Here is an 18,044-nt window from a genome sequence, read left to right as displayed (position 1 = left end):
ACTTTCCCAGCAAAAATCCAGTCATTAAGCTTCTGTGATGTATCTTGACAATGACACTCAGTGGCAGCTTTTGAAGAGGTCTTGTGTTTAAAGAAAATTATCGGCTTCAACGTATTATTACATCACCATGAAAACGGAATAAAGTTCAGACATTTGTGAGTAGTTGCCACTTAGCCTGCAGATAGGGGCAGTCAATCTATGATTCTGCTTTTCTCCTTCAAGAGCTGTATTTATCCAGTTCCCTTTTAAAGGCCATTATTGAACTTGTATCCACCATGCTATCAGTGCATTCCAAATGCTAACCACTGTGTAAGTTATTTTCGTGTTGCCTTTGGTTCTTTCGTCATTCACATAAAATATGTACCCTTTAATTATCAACTCTTCAACTGCTGAAAACAGTTTCCCTTTGCTTGCTCTAATTAAACCATTCATGATTTTAAATACCTCTATCAAATCTTCTCTTCCACTTGTTCGAGCAGAGAAGGCTACTTCCAGTCTGCCCACATAACTGTAATCCCTCATGCCTGGTACCATACTAGTTAATCTGTGCTAGTTATTCTAGTTAACCTCTCCCAGGTTTTTGCATCCTTTCTGAAGTATGGTACCCAGATTTGGATACAGTACTCCAGCTGGGGCTGAACTAATGCTTTATATCAGCTTAGTGTGATTCACTATTTTTTGTACTTTGCCTCGACTGATAACTACTTATAAATAGTATGATCAGAAGTAGCCAGTACGGCTTTGTCCGAGGCAGATCATGCCTTACGAGTCTGATTGAGTTTTTTGAAGATGTGACTAGACACTTAGACGGGGGAAGAGCGGTAGATGTGGTTTATATGGATTTCAGCAAGGCGTTTGATAAGGTGCCCCATGCAAGGCTTATGGAGAAAGTGAAGGGGCATGGGATACAAGGGGACGTTGCTTTGTGGATTCAGAACTGGCTTGCCCACAGAAGGCAAAGAGTGGTTGTAGATGGGTCTTTTTCAGAGTGGAGGTCGGTCACCAGTGGGGTGCCCCAGGGATCTGTTCTGGGACCCTTGCTCCTTGTGATTTTTATAAATGACCTGGATGAGGAAGTGGAAGGATGGGTTGGCAAGTTTGCTGATGACACAAAGGTTGGAGGTGTTGTGGATAGTGTAGAGGGATGTCAGCAATTGCAACGAGACCTAGATAAGATGCAAGACTGGGCGGAGAAGTGGCAGATGGACTTCAACCCAGATAAGTGTGTGGTGGTTCATTTTAGCAGGTCGAATAGGATGGAAGTACATGATATTAAGGGTAAGACGCTTGGCAGTGTGGAAGGACAGAGAGGGATCTTGGGGTCCGGGTTCATAGGACGCTCAAAGCGGCGTCGCAGGTAGAGGCTGTGGTTAAGAAGGCGTATGGAATACTGGCCTTCACCAATAGAGGAATTGAGTTGAGAAATCGGGAGATAATGCTGCAGCTGTATAGGACCCTGGTCAGACCCCACCTAGAGTACTGTGCCCAGTTCTGGTCGCCTCATTACAAAAAGGATGTGGAAGCCATAGAACGGGTGCAGAGGAGATTTACGAGTATGTTGCCGGGATTAAGCGGTATGCCTTATGAGGATAGGTTGAGAGAGCTAGGTCAATTCTCCTTGGAGAGGCGAAGGATGAGAGGTGACCTGATAGAGGTGTATAAGATGTTGAGAGGTATTGATAGAGTGGATTCTCAGAGGCTTTTACCCAGGGCTGAAATGGTCGTCACGAGAGGCCACAGCTTTAGGGTGCTGGGGAGTAGGTATAGCGGAGATGTTAGGGGTAAGTTTTTCACTGAGGGTGGTGGGTGTGTGGAATCGGCTGCTGGTAGTGGTGGTGGAAGCGGATTCGATTGAGTCTTTTAAGAGACTTTTGGATAGGTTCATGGAGGTTAGTAAGATAGAGGGTTATAGATGAGCCTAGAAGGTAAGGAAATTGTTCGGCGCAACTTGTGGGCCGAAGGGCCTGTTTGTGCTGTAGCTTTTCTATGTTCTAAATGCCTCCAGCTTACACTCTTTTTGTATGCCCTTGGAAATTGTATAATTTAGTATGCATTGTTACTTATTCTACCTACTAAGATGTATCACCTCCCATGTTTCTGCATTAAATTACATTTGACCATATGTCATAGAAAACCCATAGAAACCCTACAGTGCAGAAGGAGGCCAATCGGCCCATCGAGTCTGCACCGACAACAATCCCGCCCAGGCCCTATCCCCGTAATCCCACATATTTGCCCTGCTAATCCCTCTAATTTACGCATCCCGGGATATTAAGGGGCAATTTAGCATGGCCAAAGCACCTAACCCACCCATCTTTGGACTGTGGGTGGAAATTGGAGCACCCGGAGGAAACTCACGCTGACAAGGGGAGAAAATGCAAACTCCACACAGACGGTGACCCAAGCCAGGAGTTGAATCCAGCTCCCTGGAGCTGTGAGGCAGCAGTACTAAGCACTGTGTCACCGTCCCCTCTTTCCATCAGTTTTCGTTGGCTTAAAATATAATGCCAACTTCCTCACTGTTTGTTACACTTTCAAGTCCTCACCAAATTTCGAAGCTGTGCCCTGCACGCCCAAATCTAAATCAGTAATGTATATCAAAAGGAGTAGTGGACCGGGTACTGAACCCTGGTGGGTTCCATTTCATATCTCACTCCAGTCTGAAAAACAGCCATTCACCACTTCTTTCACTTGGATAATTTTCAGTCTGTATTGTATATTTTGTATCTTCTACTATCTTTTTTATCCCATGGATTTCAATTTTATTCATAAGTCTAATGTGGTACCTTTTGAAAGTCCATAGAAATAGCATCAATTTAGTGTCCTCATTCTCCCTCTGTTAAACATCATTAAAATTATACTGCCCACTATGTACCAAGGTTGTCAATTACTGTAGTATAAATCATCTGGAACATCTGTGTCTGCTGTGGTTTAATTGGTAGCAGTCTCACTTATGAGTCAGAAGTGGGTTCAAATCTAGCTCCAGAAACTGGAGCATAAATCGAGGCTGACACTGCAATACCGTACTGAGGGAGTGTTACGCTGTCAAGAGGTGTACTGTGTTTTGGATGAACAGCAAACCAAGACCATGTTTGTCTTCTCAGGTAGATCTAAAAGAGCCCACTGTTGTAAAGTGTAGTTTGATGGGTCTCATGAGAAAGTTCTGATTCTTGCATAGTTTAACAATAAGTATTTATTAATTGTTAGTAACATACATGTCTCCATACTTGCCTCTGCACATGCCTCTGTCCAGTGCAAGACTGCCACACTGGACAGTCTGTAGTAAGTCCCAAATTACCCCTTTCTTGAGACCCTTGTACTACACCGCACCCTAAGTCTTTATCCAACATATTTAAATTGCATTCCTGTTTACCCAACATAGATAAGATTATTTCTGCTACCCTTCTCTCCCCCACCACCCGGCGCCTCCTCTTTAAATCTGTATTTACAGGGTCAGGCGCTCTGGACTCCTACTGATCTTGCCTTTACAACAGTTGGAAAAGTGGTAAACTCTACTGTTCTGGGCAAACTTTGAAGAGCGGGTTACGTTGAATGTGGTCATTCTGGCATTTGGTTGGTTGATAATTCTCTTCTTTTGTTCTTTGGACTTGAACTGCTCCTTCTCAACTCTCCATCTGGTGTTCTCAATGGTCATTGGTATATCCCGGTTCTTAGAGCAAGACAAACTCACAGCTCATCTAAAGTGCTCATTCTGCTTTTCTTCCTATGTGTGATTCACCATAATGCATGTTGGTATGGAAGATGTCTCTTCCTACTGTATGAGTGTGACTTTTCAGTGGGCTCACCTTGCAGTTTAGCTTTCTGTTTAACAATGTTCTCATTGACTTGCTTCCCCAAGGTGTGCTGCAGTCAGTTGATGTTTACTACTCTGTTCAAGCATTGTCTAGTTAACAGTTGTACTGGCTGAGGGTTGCAGTGTCTGTGTCGTGTTGTCTTGAGATAACTTACCAATGGATGTAGGAGCTGGAGGTTGAGGTTTTTCTTGTTGCTGGTTCATCTCTTTACTATCTTCCATTTAGGGGGTGTGGTAACCACCTGAGTGGTTGGCTGGCTTCACCAGAGGAGCTTCTGGCACCTGCAAAGAAAATAGACAAACAAGCTCTGCAGAGTGAAGACAATTCAGAGCTGAAGTACCAGGCGAGAGTATCTTTTCTGTTGGGGCTCTTGGAAACTTGCAGTTCCATATAATTAGCGGTAGAGGTTGTTTTGATGTCTACTGGCATTTTAAGAAGGTTCAGGGCAATAAAGACATCTCTGTTCAGAAGAGAAAAAGACTAGTTGTGCATGACATACCTGACTTTTAAAGATTAGTTTGCCACCATAGCTTGATGGTTCCAGAATCATGTCCATTACTGGACATCACATTCTCCCTGACCCAGAGAGGGATGTGTCTGCTGCTCATAATCAAAAGCCTCTCAGCCCTCGTTCCTTATCCAAGTGGGCCATAACATTGGCGCCCATGCCCAATTAAACATTTGTGAGATGACCATTGACTGAGATGTCCCCGTTCCAGAATGAAAATCCCTGATCTTTGGCCTCACCTCATAGAATCATAGATGATCAGTGCAGAATGGAGCCATTCAGCCCATTGAGCCCGCACCAACAACAACCCGACCCAGGCCCTATCCCTGTAACCCCATGCATTTACCCTGTTAGTCCCCCTGACTAAGGGGCAATTTAGCCTGACCAGTCCACCTAGCCCACACATCTTTTGAGTGTGGGAGGAAATGGAGCCCCATGGAGGAAACACGTGCAAACACAGGGAGAACGTGCAAACTGTAAACAGACTGTGACCCGAGGCCAGAATTGAACCCGTGTCCTTGGCGCTGTGAGGCAGCAGTGCTAACCATTGTGCCACCTAAAAAGCATTGTTGTGTTTCCTCTTGGTGTTGGTACCTTGATATCATGAATCACCTGATTTGATATATTATTTTCACATGTATTAGTATACAGTGAAAGTTTTGTTTCTTGCGTGCTATATAAACAAAGCATACCGTACATAGAGCAGGAAAGGAGTGGGTACAGAATGTAGTGTTACAGTCATAGCTAGGATGTAGAGAAAGATCAACTTAATATAAGGTAGATCCATTCAAAACAAAAACAAAAAATGCTGGAAAATCTCAACAGGTCTGACAGCATCTGTGGGGAGAGAATAAAGCCAATGTTTCAGATCTAGATGACCATTCGTCAGAAAACAAAATTGGTACATCGACGAAAAGAAATTCGCTCTGACGAAGGGTCATCTACACCTGAAAGGGTGGCTCTATTCTTTCCCCACAGATGCTGTCAGACCTGCTGAGATTTTCCAGCATTTTCAGTTCTTGTTTCAGTTTCCAGCATCTACAGTACTTTGCTTTTATCTTGGGTCCATTCAAAAGTCTGATGGCTGCAGGGAAGAAGCTGTTCTTGAGTCGGTTGGTACATGTTCTCATACTTTAGTATTTTTTTCCCTATGGAAGAAGGTGGAAGAGTGTGTGTCTGGGGTGCGTGGGGTTCTTGATTATGCTGGCTGCTTTTACAAGGCAGTAGGAAGTGCAGGCAGTGTCAATGGATGGGAGGCTGGTTTGCATGATGGGCTTCATTCACAACCTTTTGTAGTTTCTTGAAGTCTTGGACAGAGCAGGAGCCATACCAAGCTGTGATACAACCAGAAAGGATGCTTTTTATGGTGCATCTGTAAAAGTTTGTAAAAGAGAATCGTAGCGGACATGCCAAATTTCCTTAGCCTTTGAGAAAGTAGAGGCATTAGTGGGCTTTCTTAACGATAATGTTGGTATGGTGGGATCAGGACACCCAGAAATTTGAAACTCTTGATCATTTCCCTTCGTCCCGTTGATGTAGACAGGGGCATGTCCTCCACTATGCTTTTTGAAGTCAATGGCTACCTTCTTCGTTTTACTGACATTGAGGAAGAGGTTATTGTCGTCGCACCAGTTCACCAGATTTTCTATCTCTTTCTATCTCTGTCTCATCATTATCATAGAATCATAGAAACCTGACAGTACAGAAAGAGGCCATTCAGCCCATCGAGTCTGCACCAGCCACAATCCCACCCAGGCCCTACCCCCATATTCCTACATATTTACCCACTAATCCCTCTAACCTACACATCCCAGGACACTAAGGGCAATTTTTTAGCATGACCAATCAACCTAACCTGCACATCTTTGGACTGTGGGAGAAAACCGGAGCACCCGGAGGAAACCCACACAGACACGAGGAGAATGTGCAAACTCCACACAGACAGTGACCCAAGCCGGGAATCGAACTCCAGGTCCCTGGAGCTGTGAAGCAGCAGTACTAACCACTGTGCTACCGTGCCGTTATTTGAGACCTGACCCACTACAGTGGTATCAACAGCAAACTTGAAAATCAAGTTGGAGGAGAATGTGGCCACACAGTCATAGATGTATATGTAGTAAGGGGCTGAGATCATTGTGCATCTGGTTATGTTAGCTTTGCATAGCTTTCTAAATTACCCAAACAGTTGCAGGTAAAAGTTTTGTGTTAAGACTGTCAGGACATTGATCATGCCTGTGGGGTTGCTTGGCTCCACAGCACTGGCATGGTTGTCTACCTTCTTGTGGTTGGTTAGGGTATTGCCTCCCTTGGCCTTGAGTGTCCCTGCTCCTCTGCTCTTTTATTAGCTGGACAGTAGGGGTTGCTCAGTGCCATCTCTTGCTTTTGTCCTTTGAAGTGGATATGTGCTGTAAACACATTTACAATTGCCTGACATTCAGAACAGCCTTTTCACGGGGCAAATCTTCCTGAGCTTGAAGCATGTCTGAGAATGGATCGTCCGCCAGTCCAACAACAATTCTATCAGTGATAAAGTGTGATTCCGAGCCATCATTGTCAGTCTTCAGCCATTCTTTACAGCTCATTAATGAAGGAGTCAACAGGTTCTCCTGGCTGGTGGACATGTTTGTTAAACTTTGCTCTTCCAAGGGTCTTGTTGCTGTTCAAATGAAAATGTGTCAAATGATTTTATAATTAGATGAAATTGTGCTGAGGATTCATTGATCCCTTGTCTCGCTATTGTATCATCAGCTGTTGGACCTATCAAATAAAGCCGATGTTCAGCTTCTGTCTTTTTTCGAAACCTGAAGCAATTATGTATTTAAGGATTCTCTTTTTCCAATGTGCCCAATTTTGTGATTGGTCTGGGCCTTGGATGAGTGCAAACTACTCTAGTAAGGTAGATTTTTGATCCATGCTCCTTTAAAAATAAAAATGTGTATAGCTTTAAATGCTGCTAGAAACCCAAGGTGGTGCAGCTGTATATTACCACACAATGAGGTTTCCCACACTTGTCAGTTTTGGCGGTCTCTGGCAATAATGGTGGTTGCAATTTCTGTGTTTTTAATTTCAGCAGTAACTCCCTGGCTGGACCTATTTTTGAGTCTTTCCTGCTGTCTCTAAGAATTTTCGGGTTGTGAAGCCATCAAATCCCGGCTTTTACTTGGTTTTTAAACTGCCAATTTTTTTTTTTAAATTCTCTCGATTGGAGTGAACTTGGCCGCCACATATTCAGGCGCCACCTCAGGACTCAGACAGTTGGCAGTGCTTTTTAAAATGACAATTATGACTACAACTGTGACTGACTTGAAAATTTTTAAAAACTCGTTCTGACCATGACCTTAAATTTTCTTAGCTCACCCCTGCTAGGCCTTCTGACTCTGCACTTTTTAGGCATTGAAGCTGGACTTCCTTGAGATTCAGTTGAGTCTTCTGTTGCAGCGTGGAGTTTTATTTTTGCCTTCTGCTTCCAGTCCTGCTTTGAGTATTTTCCTTGGTAATTCTCTTGTGCGTCTCTAGTACTTTACAAGAGGTCAGAATGCTACATTTTCAATTGTTCAGGTTTTCCATTTCTTCTCCAGGTTCTGAGAGGTTTTGGAATTTTGCCAAAAGGTGCCACCATGTTGTAAGATGTGTGTAATTCAGTAGGTCCCATGAAGAGGTTGAATCTTGTATGGTTTAACACTGTTAATTAACTACACATATATGGAATATAAGATTTAAGCTTGGAGCTGTCTCCACACTTGGCTCTAAACACATTTCTGTCCAGTACAAGACTGCCCTCTAGCCTTCAATCATGTGTTCGTTTACATTGCACTATGGACTAGTGTACCCAGTCTCACGTTATGTCAGACCCTTATACTGCACCCATGACACTATTATGAAGAGGAGGAGCAGGGGAGTTATCCCCTGTGCTCTTCCTACACACCTCTCCAACTTGCTTTCCTCCTTCAAGACACTGCTTAAAATCTACTTGTCACATTTTGTTTTATAAACACTTTTACTACATTAAAGATCCTATATAAATGTAAATTGTGCTCTTAAATCGTTGGGGTCAAATAGTTCTTTTAAGATGAATTACACAAAAATCAAAACTATTGTGAGACGAGAAACAAAAGTCTTTACTGTTTTAAAAGAAATCTTGATGGCATAATTCCTTTTTCATGAAACAAATAACTGCAAAGTTCCTGACACACTTGCAAGAAACCAAAAAGGAAAAATAAATCCTAAATTTATGGAACATACTTTATTGTGCTTGTATTAATAAATAAGTATCAAAATGGTGGCCTCTGCTCCATACAGTATTCAAAAATGCTTAAATTGTAATAGCAGGAAGTGTTTCATCATTGTGAGTAGATTGATATTCAGAGCATAGTACAATGAAAGCAACATAAACACATTAGACTGAGTTGCCACCTCATTGTTCAGCAGGGTGGGAACGGATAATGTCAATCAGCACTTGAAAGCTAATGGCAGGAAATGTTGGTTCGCAGGTTGTCTCTGTTAACAAATGCTGGTGAGGTTAATGCTGTCTTGCGATTGCGATGGCACATTTTCACTCCATCTGACGAAGGAGCAGCGCTCCAAAAGCTAATGGTATTTGCTACCAACTAAACCTGTTGGACTTTAACCTGGTGTTGTTATTCCCATGACCCGCCGAGCAGCTTCCGGGAAACCAAAGTCTTTGGGTTCCGGGGGGAGTATGGTTGCAAAGCTGAAACTTAAAGGAATTGACGGAAGGGCACCACCAGGAGTGGAGCCTGCGGCTTAATTTGACTCAACACGGGAAACCTCACCCGGCCCGGACACGGAAAGGATTGACAGATTGATAGCTCTTTCTCGATTCTGTGGGTGGTGGTGCATGGCCGTTCTTAGTTGGTGGAGCGATTTGTCTGGTTAATTCCGATAACGAACGAGACTTCTCCATGCTAAATAGTTACGCAACCCCCGAGCGGTCCGCGTCCAACTTCTTAGAGGGACAAGTGGCGTACAGCCACACAAGATTGAGCAATAACAGGTCTGTGATGCCCTTAGATGTCCGGGGCTGCACGCGCGCTACACTGACTGGATCAGCGTGTGTCTACCCCACGCTGCCAGGTGCGGCGATTGTTTGCCCAGTCTTCCCCAGCATTCTGTACAATTTATCATTGGAAAATTCAGTCTGTAACTGTGAATGGTCATTTGTGTAAGTTTTTATTTTACAATAAAATAATTGGGGTGCAACGGTGGTACAGTCGCTAGCACTGCTGCCTCAGTGTCAGGGACCCAGGTTCAATTCCGGCTTCGGGTGACTGTATGGAGTTTGCGCATTCTCCCCATGTCTGCGTGGGTTTCCTCCGGCTGCTCTGGTTTCCTCGGGTTAGGCTGATTCGTCATGCTAAATTGCCCCTTAGTGTCAGGGGTATTAGCAGAGTAAATACATGGTGTTGCAGGGATAGGGCCTGAGTGGGATCGTTGTTGATGCAGGTTCGACAGGAGGCCAAATAGCCTCCTCCTGCACTGTAACGATTCCATAAAAGGAATGTGATTGACACTGCACAGCTTTAGCTCTAGTATTCCACTGTGCTCCCTCAGAATTACTATGGGTTGTATGTTACGTAAATAGATTCCCAGGAATAATGAATGTCCTAATGTCTAAAAAGGTGTGAGGAATGTAAAGCAGGAGGCTGTTACTATCCAGTTGTCATCAGGCAAATGACAAAGCCTAAAGACTCGAGCAGTCAGGATGGCAACTGTACAGAAAGGATGGGTTACACCTTAACTGGAAGGGAGCAAATATCCTGGCTGGGAGTTTTGCTAGAGTGTTTCGGCAGGATTTAAACTAGTGTGGCAGGGGGGTGGGGAACAAAACAGGAGGTCAGTAAATACTGAGGCTGAGGTCGAGCTGGGGGCCAGGGCAAGGCTAGCTAAGAAGAGGAGCACTCTGGAGGAGGAGGACCTGACTGGGCCTGGAGGTCTGGAGTGCATCTGCTTCAATGCGAGGAGTGTAACGGGTAAAACAGACGAACTTAGGGCCTTAATGCTTGTGCGGAATTTGGATGTGGTTGCGGTGACGGAAACTTGGTTAAAAGACGGACAGGACTGGCAGCTGAATATTCCGGGGTATCAGTGTTTTAGGCGAGACAGAGGAGGGGCTAAAAAAGGTGGGGGAGTAGCGATGTTAGTTAAGGAGCATATTACCGCGGTGCAGAGGGTAGACAACTTAGAGGGGTCATGTACTGAGTCGCTGTGGGTGGAACTCAGAAACAGGAAGGGTGCAGTCACTATGCTGGGGGTGTACTACAGACCACCCAACAGCCCACGGGAAGTGGAGGAGAGGATATGTCAGGAGATTCTGGATAGGTGCAGAAAACATAGGGTTGTTGTAGTGGGGGACTTTAATTTCCCTGGCACAGACTGGAAAGTGATGAGAGCTGGGGGTCCGGACGGGGAGGAATTTGTAAAATGCGTACTGGAAGGTTCTTTGGAACAGTATGTAGATAGCCCGACTAGAGAGGGGGCTATACTGGACCTAGTTCTGGGAAATGAGCCCGGTCAGGTCGTCAAAGTTTCGGTAGGGGAACATGTGGCAAATAGTGACCACAACTCTGTTAACTTTAGGATAGTCATGGACAAGGATGAGTGCTGTCCTACGGGCAGGGTGCTAAATTGGGGGAAGGCTGACTATAGCCGGATTAGGCAGGAATTGGTGGATGTTGATTGGGAGAGGATGTTCGAGGGTAAGTCCGCGTCTGGCATGTGGGAGTCTTTTAAGGAACTATTGATAAGGCTGCAGGATAGGCATGTGCCTGTAAAAAGGAACGATAGGAAAGGTAGGATTCGAGAGCCGTGGATAACCAGGGAAATTGAGGATCTGATTAAAATGAAAAGGGAGGCGTACGTTAAGTCCAGGCAACTGAAAACAGATGGAGCTCTGGAGGAATACAGAGAGAGTAGGAAAGATCTCAAACGGGGAGTTAGAAGGGCAAAAAGAGGGCACGAGATGTTCTTGGCAGGCAGGATTAAGGAGAATCCTAAGGCATTCTATTCATACGTTAGGAACAAAAGAGTTGTCAGGGAGAAAATCGGACCTCTCAGGGACAAAGGAGGGGAATTATGCTTAGAACCCAAGGGAATAGGGGAGATCCTAAATGAATACTTTGCATCGGTATTCACGAAGGAGAGGGGCGTGTTAACCGGGAGTGTCTCGGAGGGAGGTGTTGACCCGTTAGAGAAAATCTCCATTACAAGAGAGGAAGTGTTAGGTTTTTTAGGGAACATTAAAACTGACAAAGCCCCAGGGCCTGATGGCATCTATCCTCGACTGCTCAGGGAGACGAGAGAGGAAATTGCTGGGCCTCTGACGGAAATCTTTGTCGCTTCTTTGGACACGGGTGAGGTCCCTGAGGATTGGAGGATAGCGAATGTGGTCCCGTTGTTTAAGAAGGGTAGCAGGGATAACCCAGGAAATTATAGGCCGGTGAGCTTGACGTCCGTGGTGGGGAAGTTGTTGGAGAGGATTCTTAGAGACAGGATGTATGTGCATTTAGAATGGAACAATCTCATTAGTGACAGACAGCATGGTTTTGTGAGAGGGAGGTCGTGCCTTACAAATTTGGTGGAGTTTTTTGAGGAAGTGACAAAAACGGTTGATGAAGGAAGGGCCGTGGATGTCGTCTATATGGATTTCAGTAAGGCATTTGACAAGGTCCCACATGGCAGGTTGGTTAAGAAGGTTAAGGCTCATGGGATACAAGGAGAAGTGGCTAGATGGGTGGAGAACTGGCTTGGCCATAGGAGACAGAGGGTAGTGGTCGAAGGGTCTTTTTCCGGCTGGAGGTCTGTGACCAGTGGTGTTCCGCAGGGCTCTGTACTGGGACCTCTGCTATTTGTGATATATATAAATGATTTGGAAGAAGGTGTAACTGGTGTAATCAGCAAGTTTGCGGATGACACGAAGATGGCTGGAATTGCGGATAGCGAAGAGCATTGTCGGGCAATACAGCAGGATATAGATAGGCTGGAAAATTGGGCGGAGAGGTGGCAGATGGAATTTAATCCGGATAAATGCGAAGTGATGCATTTTGGAAGAAATAATGTAGGGAGGAGTTATACAATAAATGGCAGAGTCATCAGGAGTATAGAAACACAGAGGGACCTAGGTGTGCAAGTCCACAAATCCTTGAAGGTGGCAACACAGGTGGAGAAGGTGGTGAAGAAGGCATATGGTATGCTTGCCTTTATAGGACGGGGTATAGAGTATAAAAGCTGGAGTCTGATGATGCAGCTGTATAGAACGCTGGTTAGGCCACATTTGGAGTACTGCGTCCAGTTCTGGTCGCTGCACTACCAGAAGGACGTGGAGGCATTGGAGAGAGTGCAGAGAAGGTTTACCAGGATGTTGCCTGGTATGGAGGGTCTTCGCTATGAGGAGAGATTGGGTAGACTGGGGTTGTTCTCCTTGGAAAGACGGAGAATGAGGGGAGATCTAATAGAGGTATACAAGATTATGAAGGGTATAGATAGGGTGAACAGTGGGAAGCTTTTTCCCAGGTCGGAGGTGACGATCACGAGGGGTCATGGGCTCAAGCTGAGAGGGGCGAAGTATAACTCAGACATCAGAGGGACGTTGTTTACACAGAGGGTGGTGGGGGCCTGGAATGCGCTGCCAAGTAGGGTGGTGGAGGCAGGCACGCTGACATCGTTTAAGACTTACCTGGATAGTCACATGAGCAGCCTGGGAATGGAGGGATACAAACGATTGGTCTAGTTGGACCAAGGAGCGGCACAGGCTTGGAGGGCCGAAGGGCCTGTTTCCTGTGCTGTACTGTTCTTTGTTCAAGAAGAAAGCTCAAAAATGCATAAAACTCTCCAACCACAGACTGACAAACTAACTGACTAATGACCTACTACTGATGTGGAATGCAGATTTTGGATATTTTTTTCCCCACCTCTTAATGCTCTTACTTTCCCTTTTCCACCTCCTTTACCTTGCACTGTCATCATCCCTAGCTCTTATAGCCTCTTTCTTTCATTCTCTCTTCCTTTTTTTCTCTCTCCCTCTCTCTGCAATAGGGCTCCTTGGCAAGTGTCCTCCTCACTCCAAGGCACCACCAAGAAGAATGATCTTAATGCAGGCAAAATAAAGTTACAGGGAGGCATTGGTAATTGAGAATTTCGGGTGGACTTCGCTAAAATATGATGCAATTGTTAATTGCCTAATTAAATTGAAAGAGAATGGATGGATTATAGCTGATCATTGCCTTAATGCCCATTATAAGTATGATGCAATATTTGCTTTTATGCAGTTGAGAAACTGGAAAGCCAGTGTTTGTGACAAACGCAAGTTCAGCATCTAGCTGGTACTTTTGAACACCAGATGTTGCTGTGTAAGTAATTGGGTGCGTGCGTCCCGCCACATCCTGTCCTCCCCCCACCCCCAATCCCCCTCCCCCCCGTCCTCTCTCTCCCCTCCCCCTGTCCTCGCCCCCCCCCCGTCCTCTCTCTCCTCCTCCCCCCCCCCCCCCGTCCTCTTCCCCCCCCCCGTCCTCTTCCCCCCCCCCCTGTCCTCTTCCCCCCCCCGTCCTCTTCCCCCCCCCCTCTTCCCCCCCCCCCCCCCCCGTCCTCTTCCCCCCCCCCCCCGTCCTCTTCACCCCCCCCCCGTCCTCTTCCCCCCCCCGTCCTCTTCCCCCCCCCCGTCCTCTTCCCCCCCCCCGTCCTCTTCCCCCCCCCCCGTCCTCTTCCCCCCCCCGTCCTCTTCCCCCCCCCACCGTCCTCTTCCCCCCCCCACCGTCCTCTTCCCCCCCCCGTCCTCTTCCCCCCCGTCCTCTTCCCCCCCGTCCTCTTCCCCCCCGTCCTCTTCCCCCCCGTCCTCTTCCCCCCCGTCCTCTTCCCCCCCCGTCCTCTTTCCCCCCCCCCGTCCTCTCCCCCCCCCCCCCCCCGTCCTCTTCCCCCCCCCCCGTCCTCTTCCCCCCCCCCCCGTCCTCTTCCCCCCCCCCCGTCCTCTTCCCCCCCCCGTCCTCTTCCCCCCCCCCCCGTCCTCTTCCCCCCCCCGTCCTCTCCCCCCCCCCCCCCCGTCCTCTTCCCCCCCCCCCCCGTCCTCTTCCCCCCCCCCCCCCCCCCGTCCTCTTCCCCCCCCCCCCGTCCTCTTCCCCCCCCCGTCCTCTTCCCCCCCCCGTCCTCTTCCCCCACCGTCCTCTTCCCCCCCCGTCCTCTTCCCCCCCCGTCCTCTTCCCCCCCCGTCCTCTTCCCCCCCCGTCCTCTTCCCCCCCCGTCCTCTTCCCCCCCCGTCCTCTTCCCCCCCCGTCCTCTTCCCCCCCCGTCCTCTTCCCCCCCCGTCCTCTTCCCCCCCCGTCCTCTTCCCCCCCCGTCCTCTTCCCCCCCCGTCCTCTTCCCCCCCCGTCCTCTTCCCCCCCCGTCCTCTTCCCCCCCCGTCCTCTTCCCCCCCCGTCCTCTTCCCCCCCCGTCCTCTTCCCCCCCCGTCCTCTTCCCCCCCCGTCCTCTTCCCCCCCCGTCCTCTTCCCCCCCCGTCCTCTTCCCCCCCCGTCCTCTCCCCCCCCCGTCCTCTCCCCCCCCCGTCCTCTTCCCCCCCCGTCCTCTTCCCCCCCCGTCCTCTTCCCCCCCCGTCCTCTTCCCCCCCCGTCCTCTTCCCCGTCCTCTTCCCCCCCCCGTCCTCTTCCCCCCCCCCCCCGTCCTCTTCCCCCCCCCCGTCCTCTTCCCCCCCCCGTCCTCTTCCCCCCCCCCCCGTCCTCTTCCCCCCCCCCCGTCCTCTTCCCCCCCCCGTCCTCTTCCCCCCCCCGTCCTCTTCCCCCCCCCCCGTCCTCTTCCCCCCCCCGTCCTCTTCCCCCCCCGTCCTCTTCCCCCCCCCCGTCCTCTTCCCCCCCCCGTCCTCTTCCCCCCCCCCGTCCTCTTCCCCCCCCGTCCTCTTCCCCCCCCCGTCCTCTTCCCCCCCCCGTCCTCTTCCCCCCCCGTCCTCTTCCCCCCCCCGTCCTCTTCCCCCCCCGTCCTCTTCCCCCCCGTCCTCTTCCCCCCCCCCGTCCTCTTCCCCCCCCCGTCCTCTTCCCCCCCCGTCCTCTTCCCCCCCCCGTCCTCTTCCCCCCCCCGTCCTCTTCCCCCCCCCGTCCTCTTCCCCCCCCCGTCCTCTTCCCCCCCCGTCCTCTTCCCCCCCCCCCGTCCTCTTCCCCCCCCCCGTCCTCTTTCCCCCCCCCCCCGTCCTCTTCCCCCCCCGTCCTCTTCCCCCCCCGTCCTCTTCCCCCCCCCCGTCCTCTTCCCCCCCCGTCCTCTTCCCCCCCCCTCCCCCCCGTCCTCTCCCCCCTGCCCCCCCATACACAAACTTGATTAGTCTTTTCACGTTTGTTAGCAAAACAATTAAGACTGCTTTGGTACTACATCAGTTTTGTATGATCTGTATCAATGTAAAAAAATAAAATCCCTGTGCAGTTAATTACCATAAGATAAGTTGTATCAGTGGAGGCTGCTGCATATTGTATTTTGGTAGCTCTGAGATGCATATTATGCATGTGTGTGTTTAGCTTTTGAAGCAAGCAGACATCATCTGCTTGCTGGACCAGAGCACAGAGCAAAATGGATACTGTGAAGCAGCTCCTGCATGGGCATATGGTCTGTGATTTAGTATGCATTTAGTGTCTTCATGCGCTCTTGTGTATGTGTACATAGAAGACTGTTCTAAGCAATTGTTGAGTCTCTTACAGCTAATTCAGGACCTTCTCCAGGTGATGCCATTCTATTATCTGTAAAGTTCTAATCCTGCTCCGTATCCAATTTGTCTAGTGATAGATTTCATTTTGAAGCGGAGCACACAATCGATGGATGGACTCCCTGGGGGGGTCGGGTGGGGGGTGGGGGCTGCAAGGTTAGCTGATAGAAAACAGGCTCTTGATTATTACTTTATCCTGGCTTGCCCATCTGTTAGTTCCACCTTTGCATGCGTAACTGTGTGTAGCTGGAGGGTGGGGGAAGAAGATGAGCCTCTGAAACAACGCTGCCTGATTACTTCAATGCAAAAATCAGTCTGGATGCATCATGAGCATTGTGATTCGATTTTGATTATAGGTTATATGCTAGGCTACAGCACTGAGTTTTCTCAGAAGACATGGAGTGTGTTTCCTAAGGGAACTACAGACCGCTTTGTGTGAAAATTTTCTTCTGTCCTTTCTGTTTTTGAAAGGAACCTTTTTTGCTATCCAGGAAATGGCTTTTTTGGTGCGTTGCTATGCCAACTGCTTGCAGCCATGGCCTTCTAAAGTAAGCATGATCATAAAATTGCTGTGTAATATTTTGTTTGAATCTAAATACATTTGGTAGTTTATTATTTTGCTTGTGACATTACTACGGCTATAATGACTGCAAGTGCCGTGTGTTTGCCTCGTGTATAAGATTTGAAGTGTTGAGTGAAATGTCGGTTACTGTCAGTGTTAAGATGAATTGTTGAAAGTTGGTTAGCTCAGCTAAGCAGGGACCAGCAGTGACCACTCTGTCAGCACCGTTAGCAGCTAGGGAGGAGGTTCCTTTTCATATGCACTGCCCTGATTCTTTAGTTGCGAATGAAATTGGAGTGTTAACAATGCCTTCTGAATGCTGTAGGCTGGTTTCTAGTCCTCGACTAATCTAATACTGCATTAAGCCTTTTGAGGGAGTCTGTGTGCGGTCAGCCATTTTAGCTTTCACACAGCCATAGGATTTGCTGTTGTTTTAAGGAAGCTAGATGTTTACTTTTACAGTGAGTTTTTTCCTTCCATGTTTGAGGTACTCATAGTTTGTTTAGTCTTTTAATTATGAGGAAAAAGAAGCATCTGTTCAAATGATCTTTTGTGCCAAATCAAACCCTGATAGCTGCAGCTTTTTCATACTGTAATGGGTGAATTGATGAGCTGAAAAGAATCAGACCATGATGTTGAAATTCAGTTCAGCACATATTTCTTCATTATGAAACCATTAGCAATCGGAGCTAATCATCCAATCATGGGACAACAAGACAAAAACACAGTGAGTATTTTACAGCTACCTACCACTATAATTGAATATTATATGGTATTAATATATTTGCATTCTCACATTTTAAAAATTGTTTTGGTATTAATAGCTTTGGTGCTGGATTTTAGAGTATGATGGAATAGTCGAATGTCAGGAGTGTTACTTCAACTCCTTGTCTTTCAGGGAAACAGTCTTTTTATAAATTGTTTTCTAGTACTCTATTTGAACTATTTAATTTATTTGTTCCTCAAAGTCCGTGTTATATGGAATCAATTCAGTAGGAGGTACCTGTTCTTTTAATTTTCATCTAACCACTGTATTGTCAGAGGTTTCAAATCTTCAGATACAGGATTTTTTAAGCAGAAGTCCATATTGTGTAACAGATGCCTATTAACTACTGAAAACTCAATTTAGTGCAGTATAAAAGTGGAGACAGTTATTTTCACTTTTTGGAATGTTCTGGCACAGTAATAGCCAGTCCTCAGTGTACAAAGGCTGCTGAAAAACAATTGTGCACCTTGTGCATGCATATGTTAGTTTTTATTTTAAAATATGTGAATGATTTGTCCCAAAGCATTCACTTTGGGAGCATTTAAAAAGAAAAATAATTTGCTTCCTCTAAATGTCCCAATAATTACAATTTTGTACCTTGAAGCATAAGCATCAATAAACAACACCTTGGGAGATTGCAAAGACCTGTACTAGCATTTTTATAATTGATCCCTTAAATCCGCTTTTTCTTTATCACATTA

At 47.3% G+C, this 18,044-nt stretch overlaps 1 protein-coding gene across 17 annotated transcripts in view; it reads left to right on the top strand.

Annotated features, from left to right (window-relative positions):
• The window catches only part of rapgef2b (Rap guanine nucleotide exchange factor 2b), a 446,795-nt gene that overhangs the window by 219,840 nt on the left and 208,911 nt on the right, over positions 1–18,044 (top strand). The gene's annotated exons all lie outside the window — the stretch shown is intronic.

The sequence above is a fragment of the Mustelus asterias genome, chromosome 1, assembly GCF_964213995.1.
Source record: "Mustelus asterias chromosome 1, sMusAst1.hap1.1, whole genome shotgun sequence".
In the NCBI taxonomy this organism is placed as follows: Eukaryota; Metazoa; Chordata; class Chondrichthyes; order Carcharhiniformes; family Triakidae; genus Mustelus; species Mustelus asterias.
The sequence above is the reverse complement of the archived record's forward strand: the minus strand, read 5'-3'. Positions and strand labels throughout refer to the sequence as shown.